This window comes from Miscanthus floridulus, chromosome 2, assembly GCF_019320115.1.
Source record: "Miscanthus floridulus cultivar M001 chromosome 2, ASM1932011v1, whole genome shotgun sequence".
Classification (NCBI taxonomy): domain Eukaryota; kingdom Viridiplantae; phylum Streptophyta; class Magnoliopsida; order Poales; family Poaceae; genus Miscanthus; species Miscanthus floridulus.
Window position 1 is genome coordinate 86,663,870 of NC_089581.1, and position 23,067 is coordinate 86,686,936.

Sequence of the window (23,067 nt, forward strand, 5' to 3'; positions counted from 1 at the left end):
CATAAGAGGTGGTAAGTCTACTCGTGATCCACCATATCCGACAATGACAAATAAGACACCAGTGGTAGTGTAGGAAGAGGAGAAGAGAACCAATGAAGTTGAAGAAGTTGGGCCACAAGAGAGAGAGTTACATCAAGATTTTCATGACATGACCTTCCTACTGTTTCCATGTAGATATCAGAAAGACAAAATGGATGAGTAGTTTGGTAAGTTCATAGAGGTAATTCAAAAGTTGTATATCAATATTCCATGCTAGATGCCATATAGGTACCTACCTACGTGAAGTATCTCAGAGACATCCTCAACAACAAAAGACCACTGCCTTCCACTGAGGTAATCAAGTTAATGGAGGAGTGTAGTGCAGCCATCCTAAACACTTGACCTATCAAGAAGAAGGATCCAGGATGCCCCACTATCAACTGTTCGATCAAGAGCTAGAACTTTGAGAATGAGTTATGCGATCTTGGAGCAAGTGTCAGTGTCAAGCCCAAAAAGGTCTTCGACAAGCTCAACTATTCAACCCTCATGCCAACATCAATGTTCTTGCAACTAGCCGACCAATCGGTCCCCTACCCAGCAGGAATCGCTGAAAACATTCTAGTAAAAATATGAAACTTTTTTGTTCCCATAGATTTTGTAGTACTTGACTTGTAGGAAGACATGAAGATACCCCTCATTCTTGGGAGACCCTTCCTAAGCACCACAAATGCTCACAATGATGTTGGAGCCGGAGAAATTAAATTCCATATCAATGGGAAGGAAGAGCGATTCTCTTTCAAGCCAAGACCGGAACAATGCTCTAATCTGGAGTGGCATGAGAAGTGAGTATCAAGGTCTCCATCTCTAGGACCGACTGATGCAACCGAAGTATAAACCCAAATGGATAAGTCTGGTTCGGTGGACTCAAAGTTCTGATCCCTCACTAGGAGGTAAATCGGTAGTTATCGATATTTAGTTTTTCATACTGCATTAATCATTTTACTTTCATCACCTGCACCATCAAAAAAAATTCTCATCATGGCATTATAAAAACTTAAGCCCCATGTAAATATTTTTATGGAGTAAAAACCCGTAAGAAATATTTACCGTGGAGGCATAAAAATTTAAAAATACCATCATTCATCTTGTTATATTTCATAGTATCATAAAATATTTTTGCATTGCGTATATATATATACGTATGTATATGGTAGAAATACGGGAGACACATGGGACCCACTCAACCGCCACCCATCACCTCCATCTCAACTCAACCTCCACCATCACCTCCATATCTTCACCAGATCTCCACTTATCTCCATTCTGCACCATCTAGAGCAAATATCCACCAAAAGGAGCACCCCATTTACTTAACCATGAAGCAAAGATCCACCAGAAAAATGGAGAGACCACTTGGGCAGCAGGCCTGCTACCTCCCTTCTATAAATCCCACTCCTTCCTTGCTACTCTCGGCCTCCAACACAACACAATTCCAGCTCCTAAGTTTGAAATTTCAGATCAAAATTTTGTAGTTGAATTTTCCTTGGTAGAAGTAGTGTTGGAGTAAGAAAGACTATGAGGAAGTTTGGGTGTGAAAGTAGTGTTAAAATCTTGAGAAAGAGAGAGAGAGAGGTGCTGCTAAAATTTGAAAAAATAGAGTTGAAGAGTGGTAGAGTTGTCCAAATCAAGACAGGGAATTAAGAAAGAATTCATGCTAAAATCTTGATTAGAATATTCATCAAGCAATATCGGATGACTAACCCTTGGACTACTGACTCTAGATGGCTAACCACTAACATTTTCATCTCCTAATCCCGTTCCACGAGTTGTGTGGTTTTTCTCTATTTTGTAGGAAAATGAGCAAGATCGCCAACAAGCTCAAGCGGGCGATGTCGTTCCATTCAACAAGGAGTTCTTCATCCTGAGCAAGCACCGACATGGAGGTTGATCCGCCGTCTCCCACTATTGGAGTATCATCCCGATCAGCCCCTGTGGAGAGGAACATTCTTCTACAAGAGAAGCAGCTCAAGCTCTAGGGAGAAGAACATCTACAAAAAGTTGAAGACCCAGGACTTCATCCTCACTCATGCCTATGATCTAGTCCTACTCCAAGCCATAGGTATGCTTGCTGAATTTGAACTTATTTTTAGGACCATAGGATGGGAGGATGCTTGGGGAATTGATGAGCCGGGGTGTAAGCTCTTGACTATTGAATTCTTGTGCACTTTGCAACCTACTGATTTGGAAGTTTCATTTAGACTTTTTGGGAAAGAATTTTCTATTCCATTGAAAAATTTGAGTGAACTTCTTGGATTTCACTCTCAGTGCATAATTGATGTAGGCTTCGCCATACAAGACTTTGAGCGGAATAAGTTTTGGAGGGAGATTTCAAAAGAAATTGTTTGCTACCGCCCTCGCACCAATGAAATTCACCATCCTACTTTGCGATTCCTGCACAAATGGTTGGGTTTTTCCTTATTTCCTAGAAGTGATTTTCGCACAATTAGAAATGATGAACTAAAACTGCTTTATGCCATGATTAAAAGGAAAAAGGTCTCACCCATAAAATTCATGATGAATCATTGGATAGAAATTCTTGGTCTTAAGGGAGATGTTGGGTGCACTTCTTTGGTCACCCGTATAGCTAAAAATTTGGGCCTGCTAGAAGATGCTTCTGTTACTTACATTGACGTTCCCCGTTGGCTTATTGATTATGATTACTTTAATCATGCACATATGTTAAAAAGGGAAGAGACAGGAAACTTGTCATGATGTATGTAGATTAAACAACCGAGTTCCTATACCAAACTAGAACCCTAGTTTGTATGCAGTGGATTCATTTGTCTTCGATTTATAGAGGAAGGAGGAAGCACCTCGCAGGAGTGCCTCTGCGAGAATCACTTGCAACCTATAGACTCGGTACCATGGAGATGACCCCATTCCAGAAGGCCTTGCTTTCATCAACTACACAAGATTTTATCAAGTAGGACCTTCCTAGGTGGACCATCCTGTACATGCAAGTTGGGACTAGCTGGGATCTTCCCATATGCATGAACCTGGACATGCTAGGTGGGACCAACCTACTTCGCATCATTCAGAGAGTTCCTAGCAACAGGGCTCAAGTGGGCAATGGCAGGACAACAATTTTGACTATTACTAGCAGCAGTCCTATGAGGAGGTCTCCAGCGTCTATCAAGGACGACATATGTCTTTTTCTGCTCATGGCTTCCATGACCATCACATGGGCCACCATCCGCCGGCCATGGGTTACCATGAGCAGCAAATGGAACATGCTCGCTTTGACACCAGGCTCACCACCATTGAGGACCAACATGAGATTTAGAACACTTTGCACAACATTCCCAGTGCAAGAAGAAGTAGGACAATGCCTTGCCGCCATCCAGCAACACCTAGAGCAGGAGAACCAGAATTGGTCATACTTATTCTAGGGTCTCAACATAGACCCGCCCTTTTGAGGGACCGCAGCAACAACCAACTTGGGGGAGGAGCCCCCATTACTTTAGGTAATTTTTCTTTCTGGTATTATTTTCTTTAGTTTATTTAATTTCTATAAAAAATGCATAACCAACAAAACAAAATAAAAATTTATCTTTATCTTATACATATATTACAATGGATTGATCTAAAAATATATGAAAAAAACCAAACAAAAAGAGTGTGTATAGTTTGCTTTAAGTTTAATTTGCTTAAGGTGTGCTTTAGTTTCTTGTTTTTAAGTGCCAATGAAAAAAAGAACTTTATGATGATCTCACATGATAGAAATGATGAATAGATGCTCTGTTATAATTCCTTTCAAGTACCTAGTTTTCATCCTTGAATTCTCCCGAGTTTTGGATAGAATTGATTTGACATGAGAATTTGCTTTGAGCTTGAAACTCGTGGGTAGCAATGCTTGATCTAACTCTAGGTAATTGACAGATATGATATGAGAAGGTCTAAGCTACTATTTATCTTGTTCCAAATTATACTAAAGTTCTAGAGATTTATCTTTTGAAAAATATAAAAATTCTACATGATGAGATCCTGTATGACAAAGCTTGAATTCCTACTAGGGCCAAACATGTTTATATTTAGGCTAGGAAAACTTTCACTCATACATTACTTGTTTTGTATTGAGTTTAGTCAAGCTTCGTTGACCCTTATGAGAGGTTTGTCATGCTCTTAAAATCAAGATCACGTACACACCACCCACATATGCACTATTCCTACACTGGGAGTAGGTGCAAAAACATGCTTTTCATCTAGATCCACCCAAAAATATTTTACTCCTACACTAGGAGAAAAACACCAAAAATTTGCTTCATAGGTTTTCACCACATAAATTCCCCAAGTTCTTGTTACTATCTCTCCAACAATTGCTATATAGAAAAGAAGCATGGGCTATGCAAAAGTTATTCATAAAAAAGAGTCGAGAAAAAATGGACAAGTGTTTGAAGTATTAAAAAATGGGTACTTAGATGCCCGCCTAAAAAAAGAAAGAGATGAATAAGATAGCCCATGTTTTCTTGCAAATATTTCCAAGTATCAAAGATATGATTTAAAGGAGCATAGTAGAATTAGGTTAGCCACCATATATATCCACCATATATTCCACACACATGCACATCTTGATTTGATTGTATGACCCAACTCTCTTTGGATCCTGTTTACACCAGAATTTGGGAGGATCTCAAGAGCTCGAGAACTCCCAAAATCATGTCAGCAAGGAATCGATTGCATGTGGATCAGAACCAGCTGATTCGGATGCAGCACTAGAATCGGCTTTCTTCAAATAGCGCCAGCAGATAACGACAGAGGCTATGATTGGTGCTAGGATAAGACATGTTGGACTCTACAAAAAGGGAAAGATTAGAGTCCAAGTTATCTTAAATTAGGAATATTTTAATTTTATATCAAAGGTTGTAACAAATCATACTTGAGTAGGATTCATGTTTAGACTCTGGGTATAAATACCAAACCCTGGCTATTGTAGAAGAACAATCAATCAAATATAAAGTCAATTATTTTTTTTGGCTCCGACCACCCCTTAGGAGTAGGAGTAGAGTAGATCTCGGTGAGTTCTTTAGCGAGTACGGCTGCATCGATCCGGTCAACCTCCACTACTTGTCTGTAAGTACCATCATGGTTTATACCTCTATTCGTATGGCCGCATCGATCCGATTGACCCCCACTGTGACTCTGGTATAGGCTAATTATTGATCCTTGTCAAATTCAAGTACGGCATGTGTGATTCTGCCTCACACCCTACTACTTGAATTAGATCAAGGTCAAGTTATCGGCTCTACCTTAGTATGACAATCTTTGGTGCCTGATTGAGATTGATCTGGATTGACATTATATCTTGTTTAACTCATCATTTGCTAATCTAAAACTGATCTAATCTACATCTTAAGCGATGAGTTATGTTTTTTATCGGCTATTTTGCGTCAATCTTAATCATGCATAGCGTGCGGTTAAGACATGTCCGATCTCGAGTAGATCTATTAGTTAATCAAAACCGTTCCATGGCCCATCATCACGCCTGTGGGATTCTACCTCTCACCCCACTGTTGGCACCATGGAGTGGGGATCGTTAGTTAGTAGACCCGTTCCTGAGAAGGCATGACCTTAACTATGTGCTAAGCTTGAATTGACTATTTAGCCGATATTGAATGCTTTCACGAATAGTTCACATTATGAGATCATTGAAGTAGAGATAAGTTGAAAGATACATTAACCCCATGATCTTGTTATGGTATTATGGCCTGCATGATTCTGCCTCATGCCCTATTGATATTAGTAATGAGTTAGGGTCATCGAGTCTATTGTTGTTTCTACGGCCTGCATGATTCTGCCTCATGCCCCACTAGTCATGGCGATAGATGAGATATAACATGTTCATTAGATTTACCTTTATTAAATGGTTAAGAGGTGTTGAGTTGTTTCTTTAAATAAAAGGAGTTCGGTTACTTGTAATTATTAGCTCAGTATAAACCAATCATCATTGATATCTTATTGCTATTGATTAATATTTGCTTAAATAACATTTATCCTGAATGATAACTGATCCTTCTTATACAACCCCATGAGCTTTAATCAATTCATTCTTGTGAACATGTTGGGATCAGCTATTTAGTCGATTTCCTCTCATATCGGTTCTTAGAGCCGCACATTCGGGACTGTTTGGCAACACCAGCACATTTCGCCCTTAATTACTGATAAGCTTTCCCTCCTTGTCAATTGTAGGGTCAAATTGACTGGCACATCTCAGGAGGATTGCACAGGATCAACCACCCTTGTGCTAAAGCCAGGTGGATCTGCTCCATCGAGCGGACCCTTCTGGCTTGCTGCGTGTGTCCTTGGCATGGAGGCAAAAATTCTGTGCCGACACACGTTTTTGGCACGCCCGGTGGGACACCACAATCATCATGGCGGCTCACAACAACAACAACATCCTTATGGTACACTATGAAGACCTACCTATTGAGGATAAGGATACCATTGGCAAGGTGACAGAAGAATTTCAGAAGAAGTGTTTGTTGTCCTACACCAAAACACGTGACAGCATAATTATTCAGAATTTTCCACTACCAAGAGTTCTACTATATGGACAGACAGATACAGTTGAGGCTATAGATAGGCGTTTCTTTATAGAAGCCAAAGACAAATCTGTTCATGATGCCATATCAAGCCGCAATGAAGCTTTCGTTAATGCATTTCATAATGTCATGAAAGAGGCGACTCATGGGATTCCAGTTGGTCAGGTTGGATTGACTTGTTACAACATTCTAGATCCGTTGACTTAAGGGACTAATCAAGTCAGTACCAGCCATCAAGAAGCAGTACTAGCTGGTAATGGTGATGTCTAGACACTTCAAGGTTTATCTAAACAAACTCTAGGTATTGCTATGATTTAGGTACAGTACAATCCTAGACCGTCAATACAGCATGTACAATAGCTGATGGGACAAAGTTAGAACCAGATGATCAATTTTGGCACATCAGGCCACATACCATCGTCAGCTCAAAAAATAGCACTATCAATTCAAAAGATCCATAGAGATATAGATCCTTATGTCTATAATCAGAGACTTCAAGTAGCAAGCCAGCAAAGGGCCCAACAGATTGAGATTCCACAAGGCTATCACTATGGCATGGATTATAACACCCTCCACATGATGCCAAATCTAGGATATCAAGGCACATGAGATTTCAATCCATAGATAGGTCAGCAAGTACCGAGAAATCCAAATCTGCAAGTTGGTGAGTTGTTGCTAAAGGTGACCGAGATGATGAAGAATCAGTTTGGTCTAAAGCTGAAAGGGCTGACCTTTTCATACAAATATCCATATCTAGAATGGTATGATTTGGTCACACTTCCTACAAATTATAGGCTCCTAGAGTTCGCCAAGTTCACTGGTCAAGATAGTACAAGCATAATAGAACATATCAGTTAGTATCTTACACAATTGGGTGAAGCATCAGTTGAGGATGCCCATCGGGTTCGTTTCTTCTCCTTATCCCTGTTAGGGCCAGCCTTCACTTGGTTCTCATCACTACCAGTCAACTTCATTGCCAATTGGGCTGACCTAGAGAAGAAGTTTCATACATATTTTTACACTAGGACTAGAGAAAAGAAGATCACCGATCTAATGACCATGAGACAAAGGACTAATGAATTAGGCACTAAGTTTCTTCAGAGATTTCGAGAGACAAGGAATTTGTGATTCTCATTGAGTTTGGTTGATGATTAGCTAGCTGCTTTAGCTGTCCAAGGAATGCTGCCAATATGGAAGGAAAAGCTGCTAGGACAAGAATTTGACAACTTGGGTCAATTGGCTCAATGAGTAGCAGCGCTCAACAGCCAATTCTAGAGTATGCATAGAGACACCCGATTCCAGAAGAGTACCACCATAGCCAAAGCTTATGATCCATACTCAGCAGATGACGGCTATGAAGATGAAGAAGAGGAGGTTGTTGCAACTGAATGGAATTAGGGCAAGAAGACAGTAATGGTGCCAAATCTTTGGGGAAGAAGAGTCGAGGAGAGCTACGACTTGAGAAGGGTCAGATCAAATTGCCTGACAATCATGTTATGTTGCCCCCTGAATAGTTGAAGAATAAGAAGTTCTACAAGTTCCATAATGCTACTTCTCATTCCACTAATGAGTGCAAAATTTTTCGGCAGCATGTACAAAGGGCTATTCAGCAAGGGAGACTCAAGTTCAATATGCCTCGGAAGATGAAAGTTGATGATAATCCTTTCCTAGGAGATCAAAATATGGTTGATGTTGGGATATTCAAAGGAAAAACTAAGGTCCTAAAATTGGCCAAATCAAGAAAAGATGGAATAGTCGATCCCAAGATGCAAATATCGGCTGATGAATACAGAGAGGTTAAAAAACATCATGATTAGTAGAAGAGCCAATATGAGTAGGGGGGAACATCAAAGGATGGAGCTATGAGCCCGTGAGTCACATCTTAGATCCTATTGAATAAGTGGCGGTGATAGAAGAAAAAAGATCATCAGCAATGGTTAGAGGATCAATAATACTAGCTTCAACTAGAAGAAGAAAGGTATGAAAGGAAGCAAGCTGAATCGCACTGGAATTGTCCTTTCTTCAGATACTACTAGAACGAAGGTTTGAAATTGCCTACCAGACATGACTGTCTGAAATGTAGTAATCAATATTGGGAGTTTAGGCAATCTCAAATCAACCATCGGTCTATCCATTCCTAGAATGCATATCATCATAATAACATGGATTAACGCTTAAAAATAAAAGTATTCATGATCGGTTGGGAAAGAGAGTTGTTGACCAAGACTGGGCTGATCATGAAGAAGGAAACAACTAGAAGGAACATGTTTGGTAGGAAGGCTAATGGTGCCCCAGAGGTTTAACAAGAAGCCAGAAGAGAAGAGTGCAACGCCTAAGGAATAAGGAGATGGAAGAGGCTCAGCCATCCGGTAAAACTCAAGTGTGGCGTACCAAGCAAATAGCTGATAAGAAGCAACCATCGGCTAATATCCAAATGGTTTTTTTGTTGCCATCCAAATTCAAAGCTCTGGCGGATCAGGAAGTTTACTCAGACTTTGATGAATTAGAGTATGAAGAGATAGTTGCCAAGTTGACGGTTACACACCAAGCGATATTTGATAAGCAAGTCAAACATCGGCACTTGAAGGCTTTATACATGAAAGGTTTTGTTGATGGGAAGCCAATGAACAAAATGTTAGCAGACAGAGGTGCTTCTATCAATCTTATGCCTTACACTACTTTTCATAAGCTTGGCAAGGGACCAGGAGATTTGCTTGAGACCGACATGATGCTTAGAGACTTTGGAGGGAATACATCTAAGACTCAGGGGAAAATAAACGTCGAGTTAACAATCAGGAGTAAAACTCTGCTCACCACGTTCTTTGTCATCGATGGAAAAGGCTCATATAGTTTACTCCTCGGTCGTGACTAGATTCACACAACTATTGCGTGCCATCAACCATGCATCAATGTTTGATTCAATTGCATGGGGATGATGTTGAGGTGGTTCGCGCTGATGAGTCTATGAGCATCACAACAGCCGATCCAGTGTTTTGGGAATTAGGAGACTTCGAATGCCTTTCTGACAAAACTTGGGAAGGAGGCTTCATCAGGATTAATAATGAAGGCCAATAGCCATTTCAAGCAATCAGCTCTAAAAGTTTGTTTTAATCAGTAATCATGGTGTCACGTCGGCCATTGAGTTAAGGGAAAATAAACATTAAGTCTTGGAAATGGGTTTAGGCCGACGTATGTGAATGCTGAATTAAAGTGTAAGTGTGATTCAGAGTTAATGGATTTCTTAAGAGAATTTCTATTTTGCTTAATAGGATGCTTGACTTGGATTGATCGATCGTTTGGTCTTTGGAATGAAAAATGCATGAAGAGATGTTATTCTGACATCTGAATTTTATAGCAGATTTGTTCTTGGCTCCAAAAGCCGACACCAGGAGGGTATCACCTCTAGTTCAAAAAGTAAAAATCTTCAAAGATAGTAAAAGCCGATACGATATGTATCGCCTATAGAGCAAAAACAAAAAGCAAAAACAATCATACGCAAGGATGTCACACTGAAGCACAATCATAAAGGAATAGGAGTCTTCATTCATCTGCTTATCCTAAATACAAACTAGTCAAAAACCTTGTTCACCACATCCTGAGCGAGTGTGATGTCCATGATGGCCTCTGCCACTATGGTGAAATCTTCTATTAGATCTTCATGTCCCTCAGGGCCATCGTCGGTCAGGAAGCCAACCTCCATGGTGTGGATGCCTAGTTTGGACTAGCGCCGCAGCTAGCGCCACCGATGCACCGTGATGAATGACGTAAAGGGCAATCTCCTAGACACGAACCGAGATGTCTTGGAGAAAAGTGTTAATAAGGGAACCCCTAGCATTGATGGCATCCGTGGTCGCATTCGCCGCTAATTGAAGAGACTCTAGTTGCACCGTTTGGGCTGGCAATTGCAGAAGAATATCAAGACGAAAGCAACGGAAAATAGAATGGAAACATTCATGGGGCTCATTTTACCTGCTACTACAGCATCAGACTCTGCTAGCCGCGCTTGAATGACGTTGGTCTCCTCCTGCGCCGCATTAAGAGCAGCCTAAAAGACTCCTAGATGAATCTCTAGTTAGTTGTTGTTCTGAATCTCCTTGGAATAGTGGCCTCGGCCGCCCTCCATTCTCGGAAGAAGCGTCGGGCATCATCACCGTCATACGAGTTGGAAGAACCTGACAATGAAGCTAGTGCGGAGGATGTAGCATTGGCAGGATTGTTAGTCCTGGGAAAAGGGTGAAGGCTGTCATTCACAATGAGCTTATAGGCAAGTCGAAATAGATCATCATCATGAATAGGGGTTGCCAATCTTACCTTATGCACCAGAGACGCTAGTTCATCGGCATGTCTTCTACCGGGGATCTCCTCTACCACATGCTTACCTCGATTACCTTCACCAGCCATGAAGAATGATTGAATCTGCAGAAAAAAGGAATGGAACCGCTGCAATGTTTTGGCAGATGGAAGGAAGTGAAGGAACAATTGCAGATAAAGAGGCATTTGAAGCCAAAGCCCTCGATTTGTATTTGAAGACATGAAGCGAATAGGTGGATGCCTCAAGACGCGCAAAAGGCAACTACAATTAATAGAAGGTGAAACACCACTCCACAAATATCGAAATACAGTGCTATATAACTGAGGATAGGAGATTGGAGGGCTCTCTTAACAAAAGCCGTGTTTTCAGACCTAAGTGGGATTGAGATTGGGAGTCTAGAATCTATTATTTTGCTAAAGAATCGGCTCTTTAGCCAAAGCAGAGGTGATCAGTCGACTGTAGTGATTCTTTAAACCTCCCACCTTTTCAAATGCCATTGGCCAAAGGGGTTTTGTGGTCAAACAAACTCCTCTGAACCTGTTTGACCTTTAGGACCTGATCTTTAAAAATGTAAAAGGGAGACAAGACTCTGGGAAGGCTAAGAATAGGTTGTCCTTGATGACCAAGAGTAGAGGAGCTAATGTGACTGCCTTATGGACTTGTGCATAAATACAATGCAGTCTTTCTTTGGGAAGTTCAAACTGGATCAAGGCGTGCTACGTTGTAAAATGATTTATCAAGCCGAAGTATACTAGAATTTTGTGATGGATGACTTTAAAGACTTGAGGTGCCTTCGGCTGCACTCTTGAAAAAATACTAAAACCAATAAACTGAGGATTGCAAGGTATTATGATTAAAAGGTCAAGATCCAGCAATTTTCTAAAGAAGACTTGGTCTAGAAAATAAAGTCACCGATCAAGTCAGGGAACGGTAGGTTCGGCGGAAGGTTAGCCAACTGGGAAGAACCTTATTGGATCAAATGTTATGTGCCTGGCGATACTTGTAGATACTGAGAAGAGAAGGAAAATTCAGCAGAACAATCAAATGGGAAATATTTGAAGGAATATTACCCTAGCATTTGGATTGATACTAAACAACCAATTTGCTTGGTCATCAGTTTTAGTAGCCGATACCGGAGGGGTATTGTTGCTAGCTAGAAAGTACGTCCGAAGGGGTGAAAGCCAGTACAATGCATATCGATTATGCTGACAAAATGATGCATGTAATGTGGGGTACAAAACAAAGGAGAAATCACTCAAGACGAAGAAATTGTTTCCTAAATACCACCTATTACAAGTTATGGGCTGGAAGACACTTTGCCTATTATATCATTGGCCAGGGTGTTGAAGGTCATGGAGTCGGTGGCGCTAAGGAAATCCTTAGTCAAACGCTCATGATCCCTAGGGTGCACCGCATCCAAAAACCATGAGGAAGAAGCCAAAGATTGTGGCCAGAACGGGCCTATGCGGAAGCCGACGTCATGGCAGCACCATGACGGATGCCATGAAGAGCGACCTCCCTGACATGATTTGGGATGTCATATAGGCAAACTATTGGGATGGCACCTCTGGCATTGACAAATCCTGTTGCGTCTCCACAGCTAGTTGAAGGCTCTCTAGTTGAGCGGACAAATCTGAAAAGTTCAAAAGGGAGATGGTCAGAATCCTAAAGGTGAAGTTGAAAGGAAACAAAGGTTATGACATTTCACCTATGATTCTGGCCTCGGCTTTGGCCAATTTATCATACACTGAATCAACCATGAGGGATGATCGGCATCGAGCCATGGTCAGGGTTGATTCTACGAGAGAAAGACATTCGGCAAGACTCTGGCCATGGTTGTCAATGGTGGCGAGCAGGTCATCATTGTCGATCTGCCGCCCTAGGTATCAAGGAAGCTGGCGATAAGCTATTGACAAGGAAGACCCTAGAGGTCGAACGGAGTTGGCCCTATGACCTGAGGCGGTGGGTGCATCATGGGCTGCACCCTCTCAATGATGAAGGCACTGGTGCGATGTTACAGATCCATCGAGAGCGCCCTCAGCAGACTTCTTGCTGATTTCCATGATCTCAAGCTTACAGAAAAAATAGGGACTATATTGAGGATGCGAAGAGATTGAGACAAAGTGGATTGTTGCTCAGCCTTCAGCCGTGGCCCGTATATATATAGCCCGGGAAGGCAAAATTAGTTTTGCCAGAGATATGAAATTGAAGTAAGAGACGGAAATGGATCAACACAATAGGAATTCAGGGGATAGATAACAGAAAGGTAATAGATTCGGACTTATTAGTCCCCCAAGTTACGGAGCATCATGGGATGGATACAAAGAATTTACATGGACCAAAGGTCAACCCACCAAGGCTTCCTTTGGATTGAAGGAAGTCCAGATCCCCACAAGGCTAAGGATCATCATAAACCAAGTCACATCAGCCCATTAATAAGATTATGCAAAAGAAAAGGAAAGGCCGCCTGACTAGCAAATACCCACAAGTTTCTGGGTGACTGGGGAAGCCATTGGAAAGAAGCTTGTAGTTCTCCCGATAGGCATTTGATGGAACGAACAAGGGAGAAGTGTCCACACATTCTAGCCCTTGCAAACACTAGAACAACTCTGCGAGCATGGTGAGAAGACATAGGTGGATCACAAGACTTCTTCTAGTCATAGCAGCTGATCCTCTTGCTTGACAAGGTGCTAGAATGGGCGACACAATCACCCTATGCACAAGAATTCTTCTAACCACTCAAGATCTTTATCGCAAAGAGATAGGCCATGGAGGGTCTAGCAGGGTTGGGAGCACTCAAAAAGACAGACAGAAGAAAAACATGGCTGAAGTGTTGAGTTGCTCTCTCTAGGGTCAGACGAGCATTTTATAGCTGGTCTGGGAAGGTGAATCCAAATGCTTGTGAAATAGTGGTGCTCTTGCAAAGGTTTTGAGGCATGGGCTCGTGAATGGATGTAAGCGGCGACAAACGGTGGACCCTAGATCAAGGTTTTCTACCTGTGACTGTGGACCAATCAAGGATGCAGACAGGATAATTTTGGAATAAAATTACTTTTATCCCAAAATTGGAGGGCATGTGTTTACACCAGAATTTGGAAGGAAAATCTCAAGAGCTCGAGAACTCCCAAAATCATGTCACTAAGGAATCGATTGCATGTGGATTGGAACCAGCTAATTTGGATGCAGCACTAGAATCGACTTTCTTCAAATAGCGCCTGCAGATAATGATAGAGGCTATGATTGGCGCTGGGATGAGACATGCTGGACTCTACAAAAAGGGAAAGATTAGAGTCCAAGTTATCTTAAATTAGGAATATTATCATTTTATCCCAAAGATTGTAACAAATCAGACTTGAGTAGGATTCATGTTTAGACTCTGGGTATAAATACCAAACCCCGGCTATTGTAGAAGAACAATCAATCAAATACAAAGTCAATGACTTTTTTTGGCTTCAGCCACCCCTTAGGAGTAGGAGTAGAGTAGATCTCGGTGAGTTCTTCAGCGAGTATGGCTACATTGATCTGGTCGACCTCCACTGCTTGTCTATAAGTACCGTCATGGTTTATACCTCTGTTCATATGGCTGCATCGATCTAGTCGACCCCCACTACAACTCGGGTATAGGCTAGTTATCGATCCTTGTCTAATTCAAGTATGGCCTGTGTGATTCTACCTCACACCCCACTGCTTGAATTAGATCAAGGTCAAGTTATCGGCTCTACCTTAGTATGGCAATCTTTGGTAGATTCATTAAGTTACCAATATTGTTTATTGCTTTCATTGTTTATCTAATTACAGCAATATCACTCTGTCCGATTGAGATTGATCTAGATCGGCCTTATATCTTGTTTAACTCATCATTTGCTAATCTAAAACCGATCTAATCTACATCTTAAGTGATGAGTTATGTTTTTTATCGGCTGTTTTGCTTCAATCTTAATCGTGCATAGCGTGCGATTAAGGCATGTTCGATCTTGAGTAGATCTATTAGTTAATGAAAACCATTCCATGGCCCGTCATCACAGCCTGTGGGATTTTGCCTCTCACCCCACTATTGGCACCGTGGAGTGGGGATTGTTAGTTAGTAGACCCGTTCCTGAGAAGGCATGACCTTAACTGTGCGCTATGCCTGAATCGGCTATTTAGCCGATATCGAATGCTTTCACAAACAGTTCACATTATGAGATCATCGAAGTAGAGATAAGTTGAAAGATGCATTAGCCCCATGATCTTGTTATGGTATTACAGCCTGCATGATTCTACCTCATGCCCCACTGATATTAGTAATGAGTTAGGGTCATCGAGTCTATTGTTGTTTCTACGGCCTGCATGATTCTGCCTCATGCCCCACTGGTCATGGAGATAGATGAGATCTAACATGTTCATTAGATTTATCTTTATTAAATGGTTAAGAGGTGTTGAGTTGTTTCTTTAAATAAAAGGAGTTTGGTTACTTGTAATCATTGGCTCAGTATAAACCAATCATCATTGATATCTTATTGCCATTGATTAATATTTCCTTAAATAACATTTATCCTGAATGATAACCGATCCTTCTTATATAACCCCATGAGCTTTAATCGATTCATTCTTGTGAACATGTTGGGATCGGCTATTTAATCAATTTCCTCTCATATCAGCTCTCAGAGCCGCACATTCGGGACTGTCTGGCAATACCGGCATGTTCTGCCCTTAATTACTAATAAGCTTTCCCTCCTTATCAATTGCAGGGTCAAATTGACTGGCACGTCTCAGGAGGATTGCGTAGGATCGACCACCCTTGCGCTGAAGCCAAGCAGATATGCTCCATCGAGTGGACCCTTCTGGCTTACTGTGTGTGTCCTCGGCATGGAGGCAAAAATTCTGTGTCGACAGATCCAAAGTTTGACTTTACAATATATGTATTGCAAGTATACTCTTTCATGCTATCACTATTCCTATGAGCTCCACATAAGCCTTAGTTGTAGGAAAAGAAAGGCATATCATTACTATTGCCTTGGTGAGGATACACAAATACCACATATTTTGAAAGATTTAAGAGTGTCATACAATGGAATCTCTTAGTTTTATTTTGAGAACATGCAAAAACTCTGGAATAATGGTTGAATAAAGAACATGAGACATAGTGCTTGACTTATTTATTATGTCTTTCAATTACTCAAGATTGAAGTGAAGGCTACAAGCCCCATAGTTGAAGGTAATATGGGTAAGTTTGAGAGGCAGATTAGTTTGTTCTAATCTGGAGGAGAATTCTTATTTGAATGCATGTGTACTTTTGAGGAGTTGCTACAAGGTTCTCAAATATCCTAAATTCTTGATCCATTGATAAGTTTAGCTTTGCTTAGGGACTAGCAAAGGTTAATCTTGGGGGAGTTTGTTGATGGTAGTTAACTTACAATATAAACTTCAATATAACTTGAAATAATGCATGAAAATGATCACCAACATAGACTTATGGATTTAAACTAACAATTTCCATGAGTTTTGGTGAATCCATGTTTTCAACAGGGTTATTTTAGAAAACCATCAAGGGGGATCAAAATGTCAAATAAAAACACGCTTATCCGTGATGAAACCAACTCTAGAAGGTTCTAGAGGACTCTAGAAGCCATGTCACCAAAGCAGAGGATGAAAGGGTGATAGGTGGGGCCACCTGGCCCCACCTGGAGGCTGCCCGACCCCTGGGGGTCCCACTTGTTAGCCTCATTGTTTTGTTGGTTCCCCACCGGCTTAAGGATTGCATCTCCACCGTTCTTTAAGTCGGTTTGATCCAAGGGCTCACGTTGGATGCTCTGGCTTATATAACCATCCCCTACCCCCCTCTAGAGCACACTACCATAAGTCAAGTTTAGACCAAAAAATAGGGTTTCTAGAGAGAAGAGAATAGAGCTCCAATTCTTCAAGTTTCTAGTATTGGCTAGCTAGCAAGGTTCAAGTAGAGTGTAGGCTATTGCTCAGGATTCCAGATTTGCCATCTAGAGACTGGTATAGCCATTGTATCTCTATATTTATGACTTTGTGCTACTTCAATATTATGTTGCTATTATTATGTTCATAGTTTGCCCTAGTTATATGCTTCATATAGTTATGATTGATGATGAATTTATGCATATGTTCGCAAAGCTCCTAGCTCAGTACTCGAGTGAGTTAAGTTATCAACATTATGTAAGTATGGTGCTTAGATATTGTTTGCCTATGGATGCATTCTACACTTTGGGTAATGTGGTAGATTGCAGATATAAGGACAAGTAGAAAATGACCTAGGTATGGGATATTAGCCCACTAGTTAGCCCTAGACAAGGTGATAGGGTACTCCGACCAGTCTAGATATTTGGGGTCTGCGATGGTGTCGTCATAGGTGGTGACATACATAATTTGCTAGGCGGTGAGCTTCTGCTCTTGCTTGGTCTCAATGACAGCCCTTCCACTGAAGATTGAGGTAATAGTATTGGTGGGATCCTAGAAGGTAGGGCGAGCGTCCTTGTCACAACCCTCCTCTAGGCCATCATTGGTTTCATCGTCCTTATGCTGTGGCCTCTTCCTATCTTCATCGTGGAATGCCTTGGGCATGCCTTTGCACTCGCACTTGGTATGCTTGCTTCCTTTATGAATAGGGCAAGGACCATTAAGGAGCTTCTCATAGTCGACATCATAGCTGCACCTAGCATGAGCGTTTATGGCATTAATAGAATTGTCTGGTCTACATCACGTGGGGATATCTGCCTCTTAAGCCTTCTGGCCTATCATCGCTTTGGTGGTCGCGATCGTCGTAACAATGGTCATGCTTGTCATAGCGGCAGTCGCAATCATCATAGTGGCTTTCTTCATGGCAGACATTGTTGCAATGCTGCTTCCACTTAGGGTGGGAAACTCGAGTGATGTCATCCTTATATTGGCGATCAGCTTCCTCGGCATCGGCTTAAGCGTTTGCTGTCTACAATAGCTCACCAATGGTTGTTGGTCTCTTGTAATATAAATTGGAGCAGAGCTACTCATTGTAGTGGAGTCCTCTACTAAACACAAAGATAGCCTCGCTGTCGCTGATGTTGGGGATTGAGTTCCTTGTCTTTGAGAAACACCTAATGAAACTGCGTAGAGGTTCCCTAGAGGTTTGGTGAAGGTTCTCTAGGTCATACTTAGTGCCCGGTACCTAACACATGGCCATGTAGTTCTCAATGAAGACCTGCTTGAGATCATCCCAAGATTCAATAGAGTCTACCTTTAGGCTAAGGAGCTAGTTGTTTGTAGATTGGTTGAGCGTGATAGGCAGATAATTCGTCATCACATTGTCGCTTCCGATGGCAGCGGGCACGGCAATCTCGTAGAGCGTCAACCACTGCTTGAGATTGGCTTTGCCATCATATGTGTCTACCCAAAAGATCTTGAAACTTGCAGGCCACTGGATGGCTCATAGTCTTGTCATGAAAGGATGAAGTTTGGAAGTATTGGCGACGGGTGGTGCTCGGGGGCGCCGGGGGCTCCATGCTCAGCGGCTATTGACGGTAGTTAACATTCATCACAAAACCATTAATATACCTTGCATAAAAGACTAAAATGGATCACCAACATAGACTTAGGGGTTTTAATTGACAATTTCTATGAGTTTTGGTGAATCTGTGTTTCTAGTAGGATTTAATCAGAAAACTAATAAGGAGGACCTATTCGTCAAAGGAAATCACGGAATTTCATAGCGAGATCAATGTGGGAAGACTCTAGAAGACTCCAAAAGGCAAATCACCAAAGCATGCCATGTGTCCATGACATGTGGGGCCAGCCAGCCCCACTATCAAGCTAGTTGGCCTATGCGCCCCCCATGTCAGCCTCCCATTGCTATGTTAGTTCTCCACCACTTTAGGGTTTGCATCTACGTCGTCCTTTTAAGTCGGTTTGATCTGAGTGTCTAGGATGCTTGAAGGGCCATATATATATCTGCCTATACCCCCTCCCAGGAGAAGAATCAATGCATTTGATCCTAGAGAGCCTAAGGATCAAAAACCCTAATTCATATGTCCACCAGGATCAGAGCTAGCAATCAACAGAAGATTAGTCCTTAGTAGGATCTAGTCTTTATATTAGCAATAGAGAGATAGAGTGTGAGGGAAGAGTTTGGAGGAAGTGCTGACCTGTCGGTGCTCTCTCTACAGCTTGTACCCTGGCAAAATCAAGTTCTTCTTGAGCTTGCTTCTGAGATTTCTCTGATAATCGACTTCTAATTCAAGTAAGCATCTTGTTCATATTGTTCTTCAAGTTTGCGACACTTTTTGAGTCCTTTAATCCTTGTAGCTCCTAGGTTAAAGTAGTATTCATAGTGTAAGCATGGTGCTTAGACTTGGTTGCTTGAGGATATACCCTATTTTCTAGATCAGTGGTAGCTCGCAAGGGTGACTCTTATAGCCTTGTTGAATCCTTTGTAGTCCACCTCCCGTTAGTAGGCCTAGCAGGATTTTGTTACTATAGGAAACATATTCTGCCTATGTTTTCTTTAGTAATTTCCCCCTGAATTGAACAATAGAAGACAAAGCTTACCAAAGTTGGAACTAGAAGACCCGTGCGATCTCCTCTACACTCCTATTATCTAGCCTTGATTGTGAAGTTGGGTTAAGTTAGATTTAGTTAGTCTTAGACACGTTTCCTCGAGTTTGATATAAAACTAGGTACTCTCGATGAAGTGCTACATCAGTATAATATCCGTGCGCTTGCGGGTTATTCTGTGTGCGTTAATTTATACCAACAAACATTTCTAGTACCATTACCGGGGAAACAGTTGTTGAGTTAACTTTGAATTTAGCTTATCCTTGTATCATTATTCTTTTATCTATTATCTTTCTATTCTGTTCTTTTTATCATGGATCCATAATCCACCCCTATCTACCAATACGCTGCACCTACGAGCGCACGCCTACAACCACTAGAATCTGCAAAGCCTATCCTAACACCTGGCTATGAGTTGCACCCGTGTTTAATCAATATGGGTCAAGATCAATCCTTTTTGGGTGAAGATGATGAAAATCCCTATTCCTAGCTAAATGAGTTTGAGCAGACCTGTGCATGCCAACGCATGGCAGGCATGTCAGACGAAACCTTACGATGGAAGCTCTTTCCTTTCTCTTTGATGGGAAAAGCCAAATGTCGGTACAAGCTCACCATAGGGAGTAGACAAGGAGATTAGGAAGCCTTGTGCTCTAGCTTTTGCTTACATTTCTTTCCCATCTCCAGAGTAGTCAGCCTTCATTCAGAGGTTCTATCTTTTAAACAAGAAGAAAAAGAATCTCTATGCATGGCTTGGGAACATTTTAATGCTCTCATTAATACTGGCTCTAACCTTGCCATTCAAGACCCCATTCTTCTTCAACACTTTTTATATGAGTCTTGATAGGAAAAACTCAAAACATCTTGATACGGCCTTAGGAGGCTCGTTCCTCCATGTTTTTGCTAATTCAGGGAGAAGCATTGTTACTAAAATCCTAGAGAACAGCCCTGAAGGAGTAGAAGAGAGGCCTTTCAAGGAGGAACCCCAGATAGCTAAACTAGAACTTTTGCCTAAACCATCACCAACTTGAGTTGTCCCAAATCCCAAACCACAGGAAAAGGAGGAAACTCCAATTTCAGATTTCATGTTTGAATTCAAGGATGAACTTTTTGATGAATACGAAGATATCTTGAATTATCATACCATGAGGAGACCTCAGAAGGCTAGGAAATCATCATTCCATGAAGAAAATCTAGACCCTCCTAAGGAAGCTTTTGTTAAGAAGACTATGAAATAGCTAGTGTCTATTATAAGCAATCAATGGTTAGAAGAATTAGAGCTATCCTCTGATGTGATTTGTCTAGATTCACCTTCTATTTCTATTCATTGCCAAATCAACAAAGCTCCTTTTGATGCTCTTTATAATCCAGTTGAAGGTGTTAATATCATGTCTACATCTTTTGCTCATGATTTATTGAAACACATGCCATTAACCCCAACAACAAAGTTATTGAAAAGTCTTTCAGGACACATTCTCCCATGTTTGGGGATATTGTATGTCCTACCTATCCAGATAAAAGGAACCATGGTTCATTTGAGCTTTTATATCTATGATATCATGGAGTTTGACCTGTTGATAGGGCAACCAATTGAAAGACTTATCCAAGAAGGACAAACAAGGAAGTTGAAGATAAGTCTTGGGAAAAACTTTAAGCTTTCTATACCCATCACTCATTTTCTAAATACTGATGCTGAGTCAATTCCTAAGGAAGACCCAATGGAAAAGGTTAAGGTTGCATCTCATGATGATTTGATCGAACCAAACCTTGAAGATGATGCCCAGTTCTTCGTCGAGGAAGAGGAAGAGGAAAATCCTATAGATTCTAAACTTCTAGATGAACTGCTAGAACCACCTAAGCCCACCATTGAGCTTAAACCCCTACCTTCTGGTCTTAGATATGCTTTTCTCAATAATGATTAGGATTCTCCTATGATTATAAGTGATAAACTTTCTCAGGAAAAATACCTATGCTTGCTAACTATCTTAGAAAAGCATCGTTCTGCTTTTGGCTACTCGCTCCAAGACCTTAAGGGAATTAGCCTTGCTCTTTGCACCCATTGCATCCCTATAGATACTAACTCTATACCTTTTAGGGAGCTACAATGTAGGCTTAACAATGCGATGAGAGAGGTTGATAAGAAAGAGGTTTTGAAACTCCTGCACATCGGGATCATTTATCCTGTTCCATACAGTGAGTGGGTAAGCCCTGTTTAGGTTGTGCCTAAAAAGGGAGGCATGACTATTGTTAAAAATGAAAAGAATGAATTAATCCCTCAAAGAACCGTCACTAGATGGTAGATGTGTATTGACTACCAAAAACTTAACAAGGCAACAAATAAAGACCATTTTCCATTGCCCTTCAAGCTCAAAAGTCTTATTAAAATCAGAAAGTTGGAGGAGAGGTGCATGTGTCAACTTATCTTTTAGCATATTGAAGGAGTTCTCTTGTACTTTGCCCCAACTAAAAGGCACTCCCTTCTTTGTAAGCTCATTCAAAGGTGCAGCAATGGTACTGAAGTCCTTCACAAATCGGCGATAGAAACCAGCAAGTCCTAGGAAACTCCACACTTGTGTGATAGTCTTTGGTATAGGCCATCCCTGTATAGCTTCTACCTTGGCTTGATCAACCTCAATTCCCTGTGGAGTCACAACATAGCCAAGAAAAGACACTCGATCGGTGCAAAAGGTGCACTTCTCAAGGTTACCAAATAAACGTGCATCTCGTAAAGCATTAAAAACAGCACGTAAGTGATTAAGATGTTCATCCATAGATTTGTTGTAAATCAATATATCATCAAAGTAGACTACAACAAATTTTCCAATGAAAGCACGTAGAACCTCGTTCATTAACCTCATGAAGGTACTAGGTGCATTAGTTAACCCAAAAGGCATGACTAACCACTCATATAAACCAAATTTAGTTTTGAAAGCAGTTTTCCATTCATCTCCCAATTTCATACGAATCTGGTGGTACCCACTTCGCAAATCAACTTTGGAAAACACATTAGCACCACTTAGTTCATCAAGCATATCATCTAATCATGGAATAGGGTGTCGATATCGAATGATGATATTATTAATAGCTCTACAATCAACACACATACGCCATGTTCTATCTTTCTTAGGCACTAAAATGACAGGAACAGCACAAGGACTAAGGGACTCACACACATAACCTTTATCAAGTAGTTCTTGCACTTGTCGTTGAATTTCCTTCGTTTCTTCTAGATTAGTCCTATATGGCGCACAGTTTGGAAAAGATGCACCAGGAATAAGATCAATTTGGTGCTCAATCCCTCGTATTGGTGGCAGCCCCGCTGGTATCTCACTTGGAAAAACATCCAAAAACTCCTACAAAATGTTAGCAACAGCAGGGGGCAAAGAATGCTGCATATCGTGAACTGAAATCAAAGCACCCTTGCATACCAAAGCATAGACAACAGAAGTGGAAGCAACCAATTCATTAATATCAGATTTAGTAGCAAGCAAGCAATGTCCTTTCAATCTTATCTCACCTTTGTTACTACTAACAGATTTGACATTTTTATCGATCTCAGATTTAGTTTTCTTAGCTTTAGCAACATCATCACGCACAATGGCTTCAGGAGACATAGGGAGCAAAACAATTTTCTTATCATGGTGTATG